The sequence below is a fragment of the Ruditapes philippinarum genome, unplaced genomic scaffold, assembly GCF_026571515.1.
Source record: "Ruditapes philippinarum isolate M1 unplaced genomic scaffold, ASM2657151v2 ctg406_1_1_1_1, whole genome shotgun sequence".
In the NCBI taxonomy this organism is placed as follows: domain Eukaryota; kingdom Metazoa; phylum Mollusca; class Bivalvia; order Venerida; family Veneridae; genus Ruditapes; species Ruditapes philippinarum.
Window position 1 is genome coordinate 97,707 of NW_026865760.1, and position 18,773 is coordinate 116,479.

An 18,773-nucleotide genomic window follows, 5' to 3' on the forward strand; every position below is an offset into this window, starting at 1 on the left:
CATGTGAAATACAACATGAATAGTTTCTACAATTCTTATAAAAAAACAGGAAGAGACCTAATCCTTGTATTGAACTTATAAAAACAAGAACTCCACATGGCAATAAATACCTGACGGCAAATTTACAAGAGCTAATCATACACTAAAGTGTTGTAAATGACAGAGATGTTGATTTCTCTGTTAAAATATATATATATTTTTTATGTCACAAAATAACTTACTATTTATAACTAATACTTACCTGATTTACTTGCACACTTAAACAGTATAATGTAATGTGTACATTCAATTTTATAATGCACAAATCCTATGAAAGAGATAATTTCAGAGAAAATGTTCATAAAATGAAAGTCTCTTTCACATAGAAACTTCGGAGAAACAGGATAACACTGACAACCTAGGGAAACATTCTGGTGTTTTGAGGCATGTATAAAATGTGAACTGCATAAAAAGTTGTCCCGAGTATAACTATGAATAAAATGTGGCTGGCAGCAGTTTTAAGAGTGTGTGTTAACTGTATATGAGGACCATTTTGAAAAGTTTGTAAAATTTTATCTTAAAATATAAATAGTAAACCAATGTATGAAATACTTTGTAAACATCTAATTTAACAACAGTTACTGGCTGCAACATAAACTGACATAGACATCATTTTATACATCTAAAACAGTACTTTCTCATTCATGATTGTCTTTTCATACTCTGTGTATTCAACGCTACTTCTGCATTAGCAAACACTAAACATACCAAGGTACAGTATGTACTGTAAAGTGTAGATAATGATGAACTTAAAATGCAATAGAAAAATATGTTATCCCTTATGAATGCCCAAAACTTCTAGATTGCAAAGGTTACAGGCTCAGTTTTGAGACTGTTCATTACCCCTAGTTTTTACATTACAGACTTTGCTCAAGGCTTAAAAAAACTGTCAGGCCAATCAGGGCATTTTTTTGTGTGTGATATAACAGGAGGCGATCTTGGGTTTCTTCACAATTTAAAATTCTGTTGTTGTTTTTTCAAAAAGTGAGGAAAAAATTTTAATTCAAAATTTATATAATAATTTACAATCTAACAAAGTTTAAATTTTTGTTGTTTCTGATATAAAACATGATTTTTAAATGATTACAAAATCGAAAATATTCTGTTAATCAATCTGAAGCAAAACTACACTATAATCAAGCTCTAATCATGTATGCACCTTCAGGGTATCTAAGTCTTCTGTTTGAAAGTCATGTAGCGAAATGGGAAGTATGATACTTAAAAACTCTTGACCATAAGAAAATGCCCTGGGCAAATAAATATAAACAAGAATTTGTAACAGAGTTACCAACGTCCCCCGCCCCGGGAGTTTTATATGAAGCATAAAATTGTGCTATTTCAAAAGATTGAGGTATGGATCTCAGGACATTCAGTCCAAAATTATGATCAATGCTAGATCTGCAAATGTAACAATAAATTTGTTAAAAAAATAAAATGAAACACGGAATTTAAAAATCTATCATGTTAAGCTTTGACCTCTAAGTGTGAACTTGACCTTGGAGGTAGGGGAGCAGGTGTTGTGCATGACATAACGTCTTATTATTGTGACTATTTGCGCCAAGTTATTTCAAAATCCCTTGAACTATGAAGAAGTTCTAGATTCAACACAAAATATACCCTATAACAGACTATGTTAATTTTTGACCTCTAAGTATGACCTTGACCTTGGAGGTAGGGCTGCAGGTGTTGCGCATGACACATCCTCTTATTATAGTGACTATTTGTGCGAAGTATTTTCACAATCCTTTGATCTATGAAAAAATTATAGACCTGACACAAAATATACCCTGTAACAGACTATGTAAGTATTTGACCTCCAAGTGTGACCTTGACCTTGGAGGTAGGTGACCGGTTTTTGCGCATGACACATCATCTGATTATTGTTAACAATTATGGCAAGTATTTACAAAAGTCCTTTATAGATAAGAAAGTTATGGACTGGACACGACATATACCCTCAAATAGACAATGTTGACCTTAAATGAACAAGTACGACCTTGACCCTGAAGGTACGGGTCTGGTTGTTGCGCATGACACATCGTCTTATTATAACAAACATTTGTGCCAAGTTATCTCAAATTCCTTTGATAAATAACAAAGTTATGGACCGGACACGAAATATACCCTGTAACAGACTATGTTAATATTTGACCTCCAAGTGTGACCTTGACGTTGAAGGTAGGCAACTGGTTTTTGCGCATGACACATCCTCTAATTATTATGAACAATTATGGCAAGTATTTACAAAAACCCTTCATAGATAAGAAAGTTATGGACCGGACACGAAATATACCCTGTAACAGACTATGTTAATATTTGACCTCCAAGTGTGACCTTGACCTTGAAGGTAGGTGACTGCTTTTTCCGCATGACACATCGTCTGATAATTGTGAACAATTATGGCAAGTATTTACAAAATCCCTTCATAGATAAGAAAGTTATGGACCGGACACGAAATATACCCTGTAACAGACTATGTTAATATTTGACCTCCAAGTGTGACCTTGACCTTGAAGGTAGGTGACTGGTTTTTGCGCATGACACATCGTCTGATTATTGTGAACAATTATGGCAAGTATTTACAAAATCCCTTCATAGATATGAAAGTTATTGACCGGACACGACATATACCCTCAAATAGGCAATTTTGACCTTGAATGAGCAAGTGTGACCTTGACCCTGGAGGTAGGGGTCTGGTTGTTGCGCATGACACATCGTCTTATTATAATAAACATTTGTGCCAAGTTATTTCAAATTCCTTTCATAAATGACAAAGTTATGGACCGGACACGAAAGTGTGACGGACGGACAGACGGACAGACGGACGGACGGACGGAGCCTATTTCTATATCCCCCTTTTTTCTTTAAAAAGGCGGGGGACAAAAAAATAAATGTTAATACCATCTATAATAATCTTAAATATAAATTTTGCACAAATAATTTTTAACTTTACAAAAGGCCATAATTCAGACAAAATTCATATCACAATTATGGGAATTGGACAGTGACCCCAGGCCCAAGTTATGATCTCAAAGACATGTATTAACTTTGATGGTGTGCCAAAAAGTTTCTAAGTTCAAACAGCCATAATTCATTAAAATTCCATGTCAAAGGTTTAGGTCTTCGGATCTTCGGGCCTTCGGTACTGACCACATACAATGATTCTGAGAAACGCGTCAGCTTAATCCCTTTAGTACTTAAATCTATTTTATATCTATCTATCTTCCTTTAATGTCAAACCCCTCATGGGGATGTAGATATGTATGCCTATCAAAATCGCAAGAAAGTTAAAAAGAGAAATGCTTCAAGACACAATAAAAAAATATTAAAAATGTTAAAAACAGGGGGCTAGAAAACTAGGATCAGACATATTCAATGTAAGCTATGGCTGCACTGAACTGCTCTGGCGGAGGGAGTAGGGCAACTGCAGGGGGTAGGTGGTTCCAGCAGTATACTGAACTAGGAAAGAAGGAGAATTCATAATAGTCTGAGGTTGCTGTGAATTACCTATTACACAGGGAATGGCCATTGCATGATGTTTGGCAGAGGAGTGTCACGGGAACCGGATAGCAACCAGACCATGGTGAATCTTATATAAAAGGGATAACCTCAGGGTTCTCGGGGACGCTTATTTCGGTTACCTAGGATCTATATGTCCGAGTTCCATTTTTCGAAGCTTAAGGGATTGAAGCATGTCCGTAATGCTAGAGGTCTGACCATAGCCTAGATTGATTCATTGGGCTGCTCTTCTTTTGACATTTTCAATTTGACCTCTTTGTATTTCGGTGTGGGCAGACAATACTGCTGAACCATATTCAAGCTGGGGTCAGACTAACGTCTGTTAAGCAAGGACTTAATGGACTGGGATTTAACTTTTATGTTTCTGCGTTGGAATCCTAAGGTTTGGTTTGCTGTTTTGGGTGTCCTGTTTAAGTGGGCATCCCATGTAAGGTTTTCTGATATATCCATGCCTAAATAGTAGGTATTTAGCTGAGGTAACCAATTCTAATTACACTCCATGAAGGTAGTAATGATAGAATAGAATAGAATGTTTCCTTTTTGTGACATGGATAACTTGACACTTGGAGGGGTTAATTCCATATCCAAACTTTCGCCTTTCTAACATTTTGGAGATAAGTATCTGTTGCAGGCAAAACATTTGCCAGGAATTTTTAAGTTCAGAATGGGTCATAATTTAGTCAAAATGCATGTCAGAGATATAGGCCATCAAGACACCCAGTTAGGCAGTTACTGTGTAAGTACACTGTACACCGCATGTTAATTTAAATTGGTGCTGCATGCAAATCTTTAATATTTCTTTGCTCTGTTTGCGATGGTCGATTGACTATCAGGGCTCTCGATTGACACGGGGATCCGGGTTTTGACTCGTGAAAATCGGGAAATGCACATATTTGACACGTGATAAAATCTGCTCAAGAGTCAATTTTCCACATGGGATTTTCAGCTATGCAATAATAATTACCTTAAATCCACCCCTAATTATCTATCAAATCCTACATGTGTTCAAATCACACTCATAAAAAATGTCAACAGGCAGTATAAGATGTGTATGTATAGGATAGATCATGAGTACCAGTTGGATGTGAGATTTATCAACGAGCGAAGCGAGTTGATAAATCTCACATCCAACTGGTACGAGCGATCTATCTGACTTAGACCACAGGTAGTTTTCTCTGTTTAAGGTGAAGATTAGACGTGCGTAAACGATTTATTCTCCGACTGTTACATAGGGATATCCAAATATTTCTTATTCAATTTATTTGGCCTTTTTGTAGGCAATAAAATGCACGAGAAAACGGCATAATTCATGTTATTTCATGAATATAGTCACTGAATACACAATCTTATGAATGATAGATTTTACATTCCATTATAAATTTCTACTCAGAAGAAAATTGGGAAAAAATAACATTTTTGAATGTGATATTATTACAATTTCGCAACTTGGGAGATTTGTTGTTATTCCTGTTGATTGCTCATTTAAATGATTTAATGACAGCACCGTACACAGCGCTTGAATAATAAGTCAAGAAGCAAGACTGCTTTCCGAAAAATACTCTTAGACAGAAATCATGGGCGATGGCTGCTTATCAAAAGTGGGCGTGTTGGAGAAACGGGCAGGTAACTTTCATTAAACGTTTTCCTTAATGCTTAAACATTTTATGAGACAGGATATTTATTGGTTGTCCGGCTGAAGTTGAAAATATTTTACTTGACGTATAGATTTGTTTATTTATATACATCCTGCATTGACGTTTTTTTACCTCATTCATAAACTAAAAAGTATAACAAACGTCCCTCTGAAGCCTTAAAGCATAGCATTTCCTTAGCGTTGCAACTTCAGCCCAGTAACCTTTCAGAAACTCCACCCCTTCCCCACCAGTGGAATCCCCTCTTCCAAAACCAGTAAATGAATATAAATATACAATGTCTGCTATTAGGAGTGAGCCGGGCATAATTCAGGATGAGATTATTAAAATATGTGCCTGACAATATTACAGTAGCACAAAAGGGGTCGTAAAATTAAAATACATATATAGATTTAAGTAGTTTTTGATAAACGCATTTCATTTTATTATTGCTTGTTTTTTCTTATTTACGAATACAGTAACTATTGAAATGACGAAATAAATTGGTGAAAGGACTATTGCTATCTGTTAGGTGTTTTATTTGTTTGGGTCGTCAGACCAAACAAATAATGGTAGCGAAATTTCAGACCCTGATGCTGTTAATTGCAAATGCCGAAGGTAGTCCGTTTTTTTGAAGCGGTTAATTCCCTTTATATGTACACTAACGCCGAAAAATTCAGGGGAGATCACTGCGTAAAGATGGTCAAATGACAGGCGCATTAATTTTCAAGTAAAATAGTTCCCGGATGGTCGAATATTTCCTATATTGTTTAATTCTTTATAGATATACATGCTTATAGTGAGCTCCATGTTTATTTACATCTGTGTTAAACAACAGTTAGCATCGAAATAATAAGGGTTACAAACCCTAATTTAGAATAATATGGTTTTCTTCAGGCCGTTAACATATAACTTCACCGTGACCGAGTGGTTTGTGCGCTCCCTTAGGAAGCGAAAGGTCTGGAGTTCAAATCCCAATTAAGGCAACTCTTTGTTTTCAAATTGTTTAAGTTAAATAAACATTGAATTGAATATCAGCGTTGCAATTACTCTTATAGCCAATTTACTACAATTAAAACACTGGAAAGCATTGGTGGCACAATACAAAAACAAATTGGTTGATAATCTCACAACCTTCATCTTTCTGACATTCTGAGACCCAAACAAATTCAGCGCCTTCTGTTCTTTGATTTTAAAAGGGGCATTACACTATTTACTTTACCATATACATAAATATTTTCCCCGCATAAAGCGTACACATAACTTTTCCTTTCAGTTGAATACAAACATGATAGTTATATCAAACACATTACTGTGATGTGTGGGATATATCAAACACTTTTAAACTTCTCTGATTGGCCGAGAGAAAACAGCTGTGGTCTAAAAAATGCTTTACACACAGCAATTGTTTATACCCTGTGCACTGAAGCGCGACAATTCAGTGGCTGCAATTTGACAGCGCTAAAAATAGCTCTACACAACTGATAAGAATTACATACTTGAGGTGTCAATTATTGATTGCTTCTGAAGGTTTATAATACGTCTTTCATTTACTTGGAGTACCTGTGCATTTCTTATAAATATTCCTGGTACATTTTGGTATTTAAAGTTAATATGATATAGCATACCAGTAAAGATATTTTTTTATATTTTATACATTTAATCAGAAAAGCTGCTGCTTATTTTATTCTTTCACAGCAATTCATGTTTTTGTTTTATTTGTTTTTTGTTTTGTTTTTTAGGTGGTGGGGGTATAGACATTTATAATTAGGCATTTTTTTCTGTCAATTTAGACTTTGGAATCTCCAAAAATGACCTCCAATACAGTTATTTTTGTAACATAAAAATGATACATGTAGTCAAATGACACTAGAAAAAAATTATTTGACTCATGAAAATTTTAGCCAAAGAGTCTTTGACTCGTGAAATTCTGACCCTACTGAGAGCCCTGACTATGATACCACTACTCTTAGTAAAGTCTAACTCAAACTCTGAAACTGGACTGTTGAAACCCTACATTTCGGGAACAAGACACTTCACCCCTCCCTCAACCCAGACACTTTACCACTTAAATTGTGACATTCCTAAGAAATGAGCGTCAGTGTCTATTCTAGGATTTGACAAACTGGGAGGATTTTTATTGAAAAGTGAGAATTTATTACATTTGTTGATCTTTGTCCTTCTTTCTCAGCACTCTTTGTAAAAAAATTCCCCCCTGCCTATGTAAAAATAGGGGGGAATTCTCAAAAATATGAGTGAATCCCCCTCCTAGAATAGACACTGAGAATGTACAGGTATTCTAACACTGTTTTTAAAACAAAACTGTCCGAACATGTTTTAACAGGTATTTAAAACAAAACTGTCCGAACATGTTTACACTTTACACTATGTCAAAATCGTAAATACATTTAAAATCTGAGACAAATGAATAACACAATTGAATTCGTTATTGGTATGCATTTACATTTACATATTCAAATATAGCTGACATCTTTTATAAACTGATAAACACTTAAATATGTCTAACCTCTACTTTATTTACATCCATGGAGGAACCGGAAATTACGTGCACCTGTCTGACGCAGGCGTATTCTCTAACTTCCGGCGATAAATTATTGGTTGTTGGATACATAGTTATTTTGGCAGGAAATTTCAAATTCATGACGCCAAGCATGTGTTGGTAAATGGTATGATACATGTTTTCAAAATTTGCAAATTATCACAAAATTTTGTTCCGGCTCATCACATTTTACAGTTCCTGTTTATCATATTGTGTGTATCTTAAAATCGTCAATCGAGTTTGTTCGTACTCGTCATATTTCGAGACATGAATGATCACTATTGAAAGCCTAATTTATTCCTGCGAGTAAAATCTATATACATCATACTTTTTAATAATTCCAAGCCTTCTCCTGTAACTGGCGATAACAATAATGACATAAAAAACTTGTAGCTGTTTTCTTCCAAAATATTTCACTTTCAGCTAAAAATAAGCATTAGCCCGGGGTTCTATGATATCACGGTACTTAACGTTTATCGGAAAATATTTAAATAATATGAAAAAGGCAAAGCCTCAAAGCGAGCTCGATGTACTTTTTACGTATAATCTCAAATGGAGCACTTGACGAGTGCGTGTGACGTCACACGTACTGTGCTAAATATGGCCCGTCCCTGTCGTGAAATGAATAACGAGTTTTGAAAACGTTGATAAAACTTTGTTTATTTTATTTCACTCTATAATTTTTCAAGCGAAATAAAGATTATTTTTAGTGAAATAAATGTAAAACTTAAAACGTTTGCGACATTAAAATAGCGTACTTGATTTGTTTGTTTTGCACATGCTGTTTGGCGCTACATTGTGACGTCACGTAAACAATACTTTAAACGTCTGTACAGCGTTAACGACTGAATAAAAGATATTGGTGTTCGGATTCATTTTCTTAGTTAGACCATTTTCTTTCATTCTAGATAGTTTTCACAACAAAATTCGACAAAAATTGTTTTTATTTATCAGATTTCAAACAAAATGGCGCCTTCGATTTTCATTTTTTATACACAGCTTCCGTTATTCTGGTTCCCTGTCCAATTATGGTTCCCATAGACGTGCGCGGGTGACAAGTCTACACATCTGTTTTCAGTCAGAATTCCTCAGTTTTTATCGTTATCTTTAAATTCGAAAGGTTGCGATGTGTCCAATTCGGTACTTTGGACGAAAGTTTTCAAAACCACGGTGTCAAGGGTATACGCATCATTTTTCCGCGTACCGCCGATCATTTATCATCCTGTGCGCAACACCGTATCATTCTTACGTAATCTTCTGAAAAATGCAAGAGGTCAATTCAAAAATGCGAAAATTTCTTACTAAAATTGATTTTATTTAGAGGGTTTGCATACATCACGGAAGTTTTGAATCATTCATCTATGTGTGCAAAACATTTTGCAACAATATTTGTCTGTTATAACCTGAAACTAATGAAAACACTTTTATACATGTGAAACATTTGTGATCTTGAAGCAAACATTTTTTATCCTTTTCCGAAAGTAAAGCTGTCGGAAGAAGTATAATATGTCAAATGATAACAAAAGAATTGACCCGAGCTGATAACATACCAATTTTATACAAATAATGCAAAATAATGTTGTAAAATCATGAAAACTTTGATAAACATGGTACCGCATCATGCAGAACCATGGCACCGCTTCTTTTTGCGCGGAAATACTTTTTCTTTTTTTTCTGGTGGGAAGGGGTGGGTATTGTTAATTTTTATTTGTTTGGGTCGTCAGACCAAACAAATAATGGTAGCGAAATTTCAGAGTCTAATGTTGCTAATTGCAAATGCCGAAAGTAGTCCAATTTTTTGGAGCGGTTACTTCCCTTTTGTATGTACACTAAAGCCGAAAAATTCAGGGGAGATCACTGCGTAAAGATGGTCAAAGACAGGCGCATCAATTTTCAAGCAAAGTAATTCCCGAATGGTCAAAGATTTCTAATATTGTTTTATTGTATTTTCTGATCGAAAATAACTAAATACAAAGCGGACATTCAATCTCTGACACAGAAGTTTACTACAAACCTAACAACAAGTAGTTCTCAAAACAGCTAAAAACTAGCGATTTAAAAGAAAGAAATATTTTATTTTGTTACAAGTGTATAACTTTTCCGTGGTACAAGGGTAACGCGCTCGCCTCGTGAGTGAGAGGTCTCGAGTTCGTATCCAAGTCGAGAAAACTTTTTTTTTTGTTAAATTCTTTTTTTTAAGTGTTTTTGTTAAGGAAGTAGCCGCTTTGTCGTGTTGTCACTAGCGACAGGACGACAAGACGAAAGTAGGACAACGCGATGTCGCCCTGTCCTTTGGCTTATTTTAAGCCAATTCTTCGAATTGAACCGAGCGACAATATGACATAGCGACAACACGCCGCACTACAACACGCCGTTTGGCTAGCGCCAACACGACGCACAAAAGTGTTCCAAATCGGCCACAATAGTAAGATGACACTTTTAAATAACCGTTTCTTTCCACATGGATTAAGTGCAGTTGAAATATACGGTGTCCTTCCTGGGACAATTAAAGGACTGCTATTGACATGCTCGATTTTTTCTTAAAGTTTTGTCCGCCTTTCTGTATATTTATAGATAAAGTAGCAAGATTTTACATTCTCACAAAATACTTTTTACGCCATTCAACATTGAATTTGTCGAATAGTTGAACTTTAAACAAAAGATTTAGTCAATCTTAACAGGCGATATTAAACTGCCTAAAACTGGACACTATAGAAACCGATGGACAGTAGTGCGCAGCTCATGAAAGTATCCAGTTTATCGAGAAATTGGATGGCCATTTCCAGGACCAAAGTAACTGATGATTTTAGCATTGACAAAACTAACAGTTGTTCGTTGGAAGATGGTACAGCACTTAGTTTTTTATATCGTCTGACATTCTATAAAAAAACAACATAAACGTGACATTTACTGTACCCACCGGCCCACACACCAAACAATCAACTGCCATAAACGGCTGAACATTGCGTTAAGGTAAGCATGTGAATAAGGAAACTACTAAATTTAGGGTCCAAAACGTAATCAATATAACATTGACGCAAAACAAGTTAGAGACGATTTCAATGTTGACTGACATAATCGATTTTAGTAAATTTGACATTCTGCTAATTGATGACAATTTCAGATTTTTGCTCAAGGAAACATGGCGCCTCGACAAGCGATGCCAGAATTCCAAGTCCGCCGTTTCAGTCTTTTGCTAGAAGTAGTTACATCTGCCACAAGTAATTACCTTTGCCACAAGTACTTACCTTTGCTACAAGTTATTACCTTTGCCACATAGAAGTCTCTGCTTCGATTCCTTACTCTTCCAATGTATTTACTAAAATTCTTTAGTTATAACAATATTTTTATGAACATTTCATTTACATGATAATTGACAAATATTGAATTGCACGGATGAATTTTTCTTAGAAACTCTCTCCGTAAGCACTATCTCAAAGAGTATGTATAAAATGGTAACAATTGTACATGTATATGCATATTTGTGTTAAATATGCATAACATTTTCACTATAAACTTGCTTCTTTACATGCATAATACAGTCAGCAATTTGCACTCAGGTTGTCCTAATCGAACGGATCTTAATAATAAAGTAAAGATTCTTTCGAATGTGACCGTGGTCCCATGTGTTTACGCCGCACACACAAAGAACCAGGTTTGCTTCTAGAACTGACAAGTATTTATGCATTTTACTCCGGTTTGTAAATAATTAATATACATCTACATGCTTCGCCCAGAATGACAACAATAAATAAATACAAATAAGATTATTCAGCATTAGGTTAATCATCATAATGCCATGCAAGTCTAGCGCTAATGTATACGGTGCCCCAATTTTAGGTGCGGACCGATGATACGGTACAAAGAACTCGGTCAGTTGTCACGCTTTTATGACTTTTTTAAGAAATTAAACAGCTTAAATTTGTGTACAATATTTTTTGTATACATATCCTTGATGCTTACAGTTATATCAAATAAATATTTTGATTGACAACATAATTTTCTCCTTTTAAAAGTTTTCCAAATGATCATTTTACCCAAGCCAGCTCTAGCTGTTTTCATTAACACAAAGAAATCGTACAAGTCTTTGATAAAAACTAGGTGAAGACATAAGCTTCAATGATCATAATATTCCGTAGACACACTTTTATGAATACACTTGCTTCAAAAGTGTGATTTTCAGGTCGTTTTCCATCATGCATGTTGTGTTTCAGTGTTTGTTTTGTCTAAAATGATACGGTGCTGCACGCAGGATGATAAATTATCGACGGTACGCGGAAAAATGATGCGTTTACCCTTGACACCGTGAAAACCATCACTTAGCAGGTACTCGCGTTACCGTAAAGCTCGCTTTGCGAGCAGGCCCTTCGGGCCAGCTCGTCGAGCTCGCTATAAATATCATAAATGAATGAGATTTTTCTTCCATCTTATAATTGAACCTTTTCCAGAACTGTTTGTCAAAAAATTATTTCAAAAGAACCAATAAAAATGACATTTTTTAGAATATTTTCAATGTCTGCCATTTTGGGTTATTTCAGAGGAGGTTACTACGGTATCAAGGTAATCCCCAAAAAAGCAAGTATGGAAGGATAGATGGGTCAAAACTTTCAAGTTAAGTTTTGAAAAACTTCCAACAGTTAACTTGCTATGAAATTAAACTATATGAACAGACTATATGTCAGTATATGTTTTTATAACATATTTTAATTGACTGTGTAAAAACCATTAAGGAAAATGGTAGTCAAATATGAAGGTTTACAAGACAGTTTTCTTGCCACAAATACATTCATTATTCACCAAAGTAAATTACTTGGCAGATGAAAATGAATGTAGTGTGCAAGTTTTACAAATATTAGCATCATCATGTGTTGCTTTTACTAAAAGTCACAGAAAATTTAAATACCTTGATATCATAGAACCCTTGATATCATAGGAACCGAGTGTAGATCTTACCTTTTTCAAAAACAAAAACTAGTGTAACAGTATTGTCAGTGCGTGAAGTTTAGCTTCAATTCTACAATCATTGTTTTTGTTTTATTCAAACATAAAGTTGAATGTTATTCAGAAACAACGGCTTTTGCTTTTTTGTTCTGAGATCGATTAAACACAATCATTATGTTATTTACGAACATCTTCATTGTTTCCCGTACTCAAAGTTACATATAAAAGTGGGCACTTTTTTTCCCAATGTGGACATGTATATTGAAGACTCGCAGCATCCTATGTAATAGTTTTGTAGTTTGGAAATGATCCCTGACTGGTGTTATTCTATTATGTACAATGCTCATTTCTAGCTGTTATTTAAGAGACAAAATATGCATATAAAAGTTATGAAATTTGTAATGGTAATACCGTATCAAGAAATTGGAATTCACACATTTTCTGCATTTTTCCATCAAATTTTTTCAAAGTCATAATCAAATATTTAATCAACACCAATGGATCGACATCATTGATCAAATTTAGTCGGGTATAGAAATAATACATGTACATGCACAGCAAATCATCTACATAGCCATGATATCCTAGTCCAAGGCTAGCAAATGAGAACTTATCAAGACATTGGAGTGCATGAACTACCCGAAATGAGATCTGGTGATGTCAGTTGTTCAATCCCGGACTTGCATCTAAAAAGGTGAAAATGACATCAGTCTTTTTATTTTGTGGCGTAAAGCATTCAAAGGAAAGGACTCCGGGTTTTCCTCCTTTTTGTATATAAATCACTACTAATTAAGTGCATATCTCAAAACATTCCAAGCGTAACTTGAATGTTTAGAAGAATGGTTTTTCCATACTTAAATGCTACTATAAAACAGTTTTCTGTAAGTTTGATAGGTATCAAGTTAAAATGATACAAATAATAAGGTCCAGGTTACCGGGAGCTTGCAGCCAGTATTCGTTATAGCAAATAGTTAATGAAACATTTATATCTTTATTACAGTTTGAAATTAATCAAACTGGGATATATGTTTCAATGTTATATAGTGATACTGAATGAAATTATCTTTTATTATCTATAAAAAAACAACTTTAAATTGTACAAAGAGATGAAAGCTATAAATGTGGATTTTTACTTGTAACACTATCTTACATATAATACAATTTTTTATTGCACATGTTACTATTATTAGAAATAAGTAGTAACAAAAATGCGTTTCTTTTTTCTGAATATGACATGCGAAAATCGCGTATTTGAGCAAGTGTACCAATAAGCCATATTGGCGCACTTGCCAAGTGTGCCAAAATCCCATATTGAAGCTATTTCCGGTCATCGCGCATCTGTTGTCCAGTAACGGCAGACCGTCCGCGCGTTTACACGTTACGTAATTGACAACAGCATCGCAAAAAAATGGACGTCGAGACTCAGAAAACGTTGAAATCCTTGTCGAATCGCTTGATGGATTTAGATAATCTAACACTTAATAAATATATTAGAACAATAACGTTATTCCCTGCGGGCCGGAGCCCGCAGGGTATTGGTACGCGTTTAATTTTTGACGCATGGAGGAGCACGTGACCTGTTTTCGGTACATGGAGGAGCATGTGATCTATTAACCGTACATGATTGGTTACTTGACCTTTTCGAAAACCTAGCTAAATACCGTTAGCCGGTACGTTACGGATTTACCTCGAGTTACATCTGATTAAGAACATAGAACCATTACGTGATATTTCCAATTTTCTATAATTATTTTACCGTTTAAGGTGGAAAATCTTGAATGATGTGTTTGAAAAAAAATATTATCAATGATCAATGTTTCTTTAATATCTATCTCAAATTTTACAAACAATAAATTGTTTATAGTGAAAATCTACAAAACATTCGTAGTGGCATCTGCCATAATAAATAGAGATATTTTCTGCGTAAATTTGTGTAAATTTTGCACGGAATTATTCATACAATGGTATTTAATCATTTTCTTAAAAAGAAATACCGTAATTGTTTTATGTTCGACATTCTCTCCGGCCTCCGTTCTTCAACGGTCACCAGTCTCCATAGACCTTCTTCTATTGATCGATTATTTTCAACTATATTCCTGATACAAACGTTTATTTATTTTTTCCCCAAACAATGTTGAAAATAGTTAAATGAAATATCTTTATATCATTAAAAATGTTTCCCGCAGGAAACCATTTTACTTGTTACTTGATTTTATTCCAGTCTGAAAAATTGCTGCGGAACATATGCAATAAACAGGTCATTACATGGGGCAAGTGGGCCTTTAGTCCATATTGGCACACTTGGTTCAAATTTGCCCTCGGGCAAATAAGTCACCAAGTGTGCCAATATGGACTAACACTTGTCCCATGTAATAACCTCTACGTATTATAGTTATATAGCTATATTTATTAAATATGATAATTATACTCTTGAATAATGAAGACACCCTCCTGTTGTATTGTACATGTATTTACTGTCTTGAGAGCTACACGTTTCTTTTGCATTACATCTCACTAGTCACCAGCTAAGTTGTGTGGGAGTTTCCCTGCACAGACTTAACTCATAATACTCCAGATTGTTAATTTTCCGACCGCAATAGATTTAAGGAAATGTTATAGAAACTTATAAGTTCACAACAGTGAAACAATAGAAATGTAATAAAGTAAAACAGACTGTGATTGTATGTAATTTTGATTAAAAGCTTGGAAACCAAACTGAAGTATAAACATCTTGTGTCCGTCCGTCAACTTGACAGGTCATCAGCCTGCCTGAATGCGGGAGACTTCTTGATAACGAAGAAAGTAACTGGCATTGGCATCATTCGGTGTTAATTATGGTATATCAATAAGTTATTATTAATGTAGCGACTGCCAACTGACCAAAGTTTAACATTCTGCACACGTATGGTACCAGTTATCCCGGGCACTATATATCATAATTATATCATCACGCCATGCTTCTAGCCGACGAATACTTACCTGCTGTAGGTATTAACTGTAGAGGTAATAATCATACATATACCCTTATCACAACTGTCGGATGATTTGTAGCTACATCTAGGCTGTTATATAACAAGATAAATATTATGTAACAATATTACGATATATTGTATCTATATATTTCCATTGACAAGTTAAAATAGTTGTTCTTTTATTCAGTCGCAACATAACAATGAAATTTATATTTTCTTGCAGTACTGCTGGGACATTTCGGAATTCAAAACCGATCTGTATGATTTTATGATACAAGTGATGTAAATATTCTAAAAGCTTCATTCTTTTAAACATACATCAAGTTCTTTGTTTTCTTTGCATTTTATCATGATTTAAAATCAAACGACTACACATGTATGTGTGTGTCCGATAAATTGGAAACAAATCTACAATCATTTTCTTCAGAAACGAACCAAATTAATTTAACATGGTAGCTTTGCGGAATGTTAAGAATCTCCGTCCCGTGGTCATGTTGACCGTCAGTTGCATGCTTGTGTTATATATAATTTTATTATGACAGAATAGAAATTAATCGTATAATCTGAGGAAAAATAATAGTATTTTTTTAATTTTCTAAAAACATTTTATTACTTGCCAACAATTCTGTTTAAATGTCACATGTCATTCAAGACGAAAAAGCCGGCAAGGTCAACAACAATACAACATATAAAGGTATAACCTCTTAACCGGCATAGATTAGTTATGTGTATTGCAAAGTTATATAAACTCTAAAACAATTGTATTGTGTGTGTTTACATAACTACTATTTGAATTTTTCAGAAATGGAAAATATAATCAATAAAGCGGAAAAGTATTAGCAATGGTGAAAGAAAGTGGGCGTCATTTTCCTATAGCTAGGGACAAAAAAGTTGAATGTTTAAGTATTTACTAGTAATTGCTGAACTGGACTAGAAGAAAGCAAAACAAGATTTTCATCTGAAAAAGTAAGTTTTAATTCGGTGAATTTGTTTAAATTTGGATAGCATCTAAGCAATAATTGGTGTCCAATTTCAGGTGCTCGGAGCAGGGTCTTACAAAATATATTTGTGCTGGAAGTTAACTTGTCTGTTCTTCGACTGTTTTCATCATGTTATTTTTTGGTCGTGAAAAACATCGTTCTGATTTGCTTAGTATCGCCCTTGCAAATCAGAAATGCCTTAATCGGATTAATTCGGAAATATATAAATATATAATCCTATACTTTCATGGCCGGGAACAATTGTGATCTTTAAACCCTCTTGTTTTCGTCAAATATTCTTTAATCCGAAATACATTAATCTTATCAACATTTAAATATAAACTGCCAAAAAAATTAATAATATACATTTCTTTTAAGCATGTTCAACCTGGTTGAATAGGACCCGTTACAAACATTTGTACCTCTCAAGCATAATGCTGTAATCCTAGATACACAATATTGAACAGTGGATCATTTTATACGCTTCAACGAGCGCTTTATTGTCGGTTTTTGGACTTTATAGAAGACATTTCGTATTTTATTACCCCGCTACAATAAATGGTGGTTATCATTTGCAACTGTTTTTAATTCGTCGACGAAATAAAGGGATTTTATGATATGGATATAAGTTTCCAAGGTAAACGGTAAGCAGATATGTCATTTTCGGCAAGCTACACTGTGCTGTTTTTAGAACAGCTTATATAATATATTTTTGGGAACATATTTTAGTGGGAACATTGTCTTATATGCCTGTAACTATGCTTGATTTGAGTCTTCTCCAAAGTTCTATAAAAAAAAGCCTCTCCGTGAATTTGTACATTAATTTGCTTAAAAATGATATTATTTATAAATTGTATTGTTATCAAACAAAACGGTGACTTCTTTTCACGAAAAAAGATTTCGGAAAAGATTTCTTTTAATAATGCGTCGTTTTAATGATCATTTATATAATTTCTATACAGATGCAATGCATTCCCATTTAAATACATTAATTTAATGAATGTTTGCATGTCATTTTTCCATTTTCAACTATTGACAAACAGTTTTGCATTCCTATAAACAAGGAAAACAATGCTAATAGGGTAATCGAATGTCGCGCGCTATTAGAAGCGTTAAGATTTAAAAACTACTATCTAGTCTTCAATAGTAAATGTGGTTAATTTTCAATACAATGGGACAAAAGAAGTGTCTAAATTTAAGTTCGAAAGGATAATTTAAGACTTATATATATAGAGAGAGGAACAACTTAAATTGAACGAGTTCTACATACGCTAGTTCAGGTCTATCACATGAGGACATCATGGACTTCAATTCGTTATTCTTTTGGTTCTGAAGCTCGTGAAAACGTTCCTCCTGCTTGGTAAAGCTCGCCACCTTTCTTTTTGTTTTCACAACACTATAGGTATTTGAATTAATTGCCCGTTACCCATACTTTTTTATTATGTCTAAATTCTTTAAATATGCCGCTTCGGTGGTTTTTCTTGTTCGTACAAATACATGTGCATGTCAGTTTCCGTTGTCTTTGGGTTTCTGAACAAGGAGTTTTAATACTTATGATATCCTACCATGCATTGAGATTTCGCAGGAGGTTTAGTAGTTTTTTTTCATTATAAATGAAAGAGTAGAGGACTGACAAAACTGCGATTTTAAAAACAGGTAGGGGAGAATGAATCTCGTACTTCTATATGATTTGAATTGAAAAAAAAAACGAATTAAAGCTGGACAACACATAATATTATTTATTGCAAGATTTAACATTCGGAATAACACGAAATAAAGATTTTTACAGTGACATGTGACGTGAAACAGATGATGTCGTCAACATTAAATTGTATCAGAAAAAAAGAGATTTCTATTCCTCGACTGACACGAATGCTAATTTTAAAGTTATATTTCTTCAAATACAATAGTTGTGAATGGCAATTTAGTAATGACGCTTTATGATTAATTTAATTTCCGCTCATTTCACTCACTGGTTAGTATTCTTTACAATACTTAAATGCTCATTCTATTTTTGGACTATTCTTCTTTGGAAACATGTATTATGAGATAAAGTTTGCTTTTAACAACGTCAACCAAGGTTTTCTTTATGTAAACAAGCCGCAGTAACAAAAAGAGGATTATGTTTAGC

The 18,773-nt window shown here is 34.2% G+C and overlaps 1 protein-coding gene across 7 annotated transcripts in view; it reads left to right on the forward strand.

Moving 5' to 3' along the window:
• Positions 1 to 7,792: 7,792 nt before the first annotated feature.
• The window catches only part of LOC132730205 (sodium channel protein 1 brain-like), an 83,373-nt gene continuing 72,392 nt past the window's right edge, over positions 7,793 to 18,773 (forward strand). For 2 of the 7 annotated variants that reach the window (XM_060716062.1, XM_060716071.1), the window contains exon 1: positions 17,090 to 17,286. The gene's annotated coding sequence lies outside the window, so the exon portion shown is untranslated. Of the gene's footprint in view, positions 7,877 to 16,464; positions 16,629 to 17,089; positions 17,287 to 18,773 lie in introns of those variants that run through there. The other 5 variants (XM_060716070.1, XM_060716072.1, XM_060716065.1 and 2 more) reach the window with 4 other exon arrangements.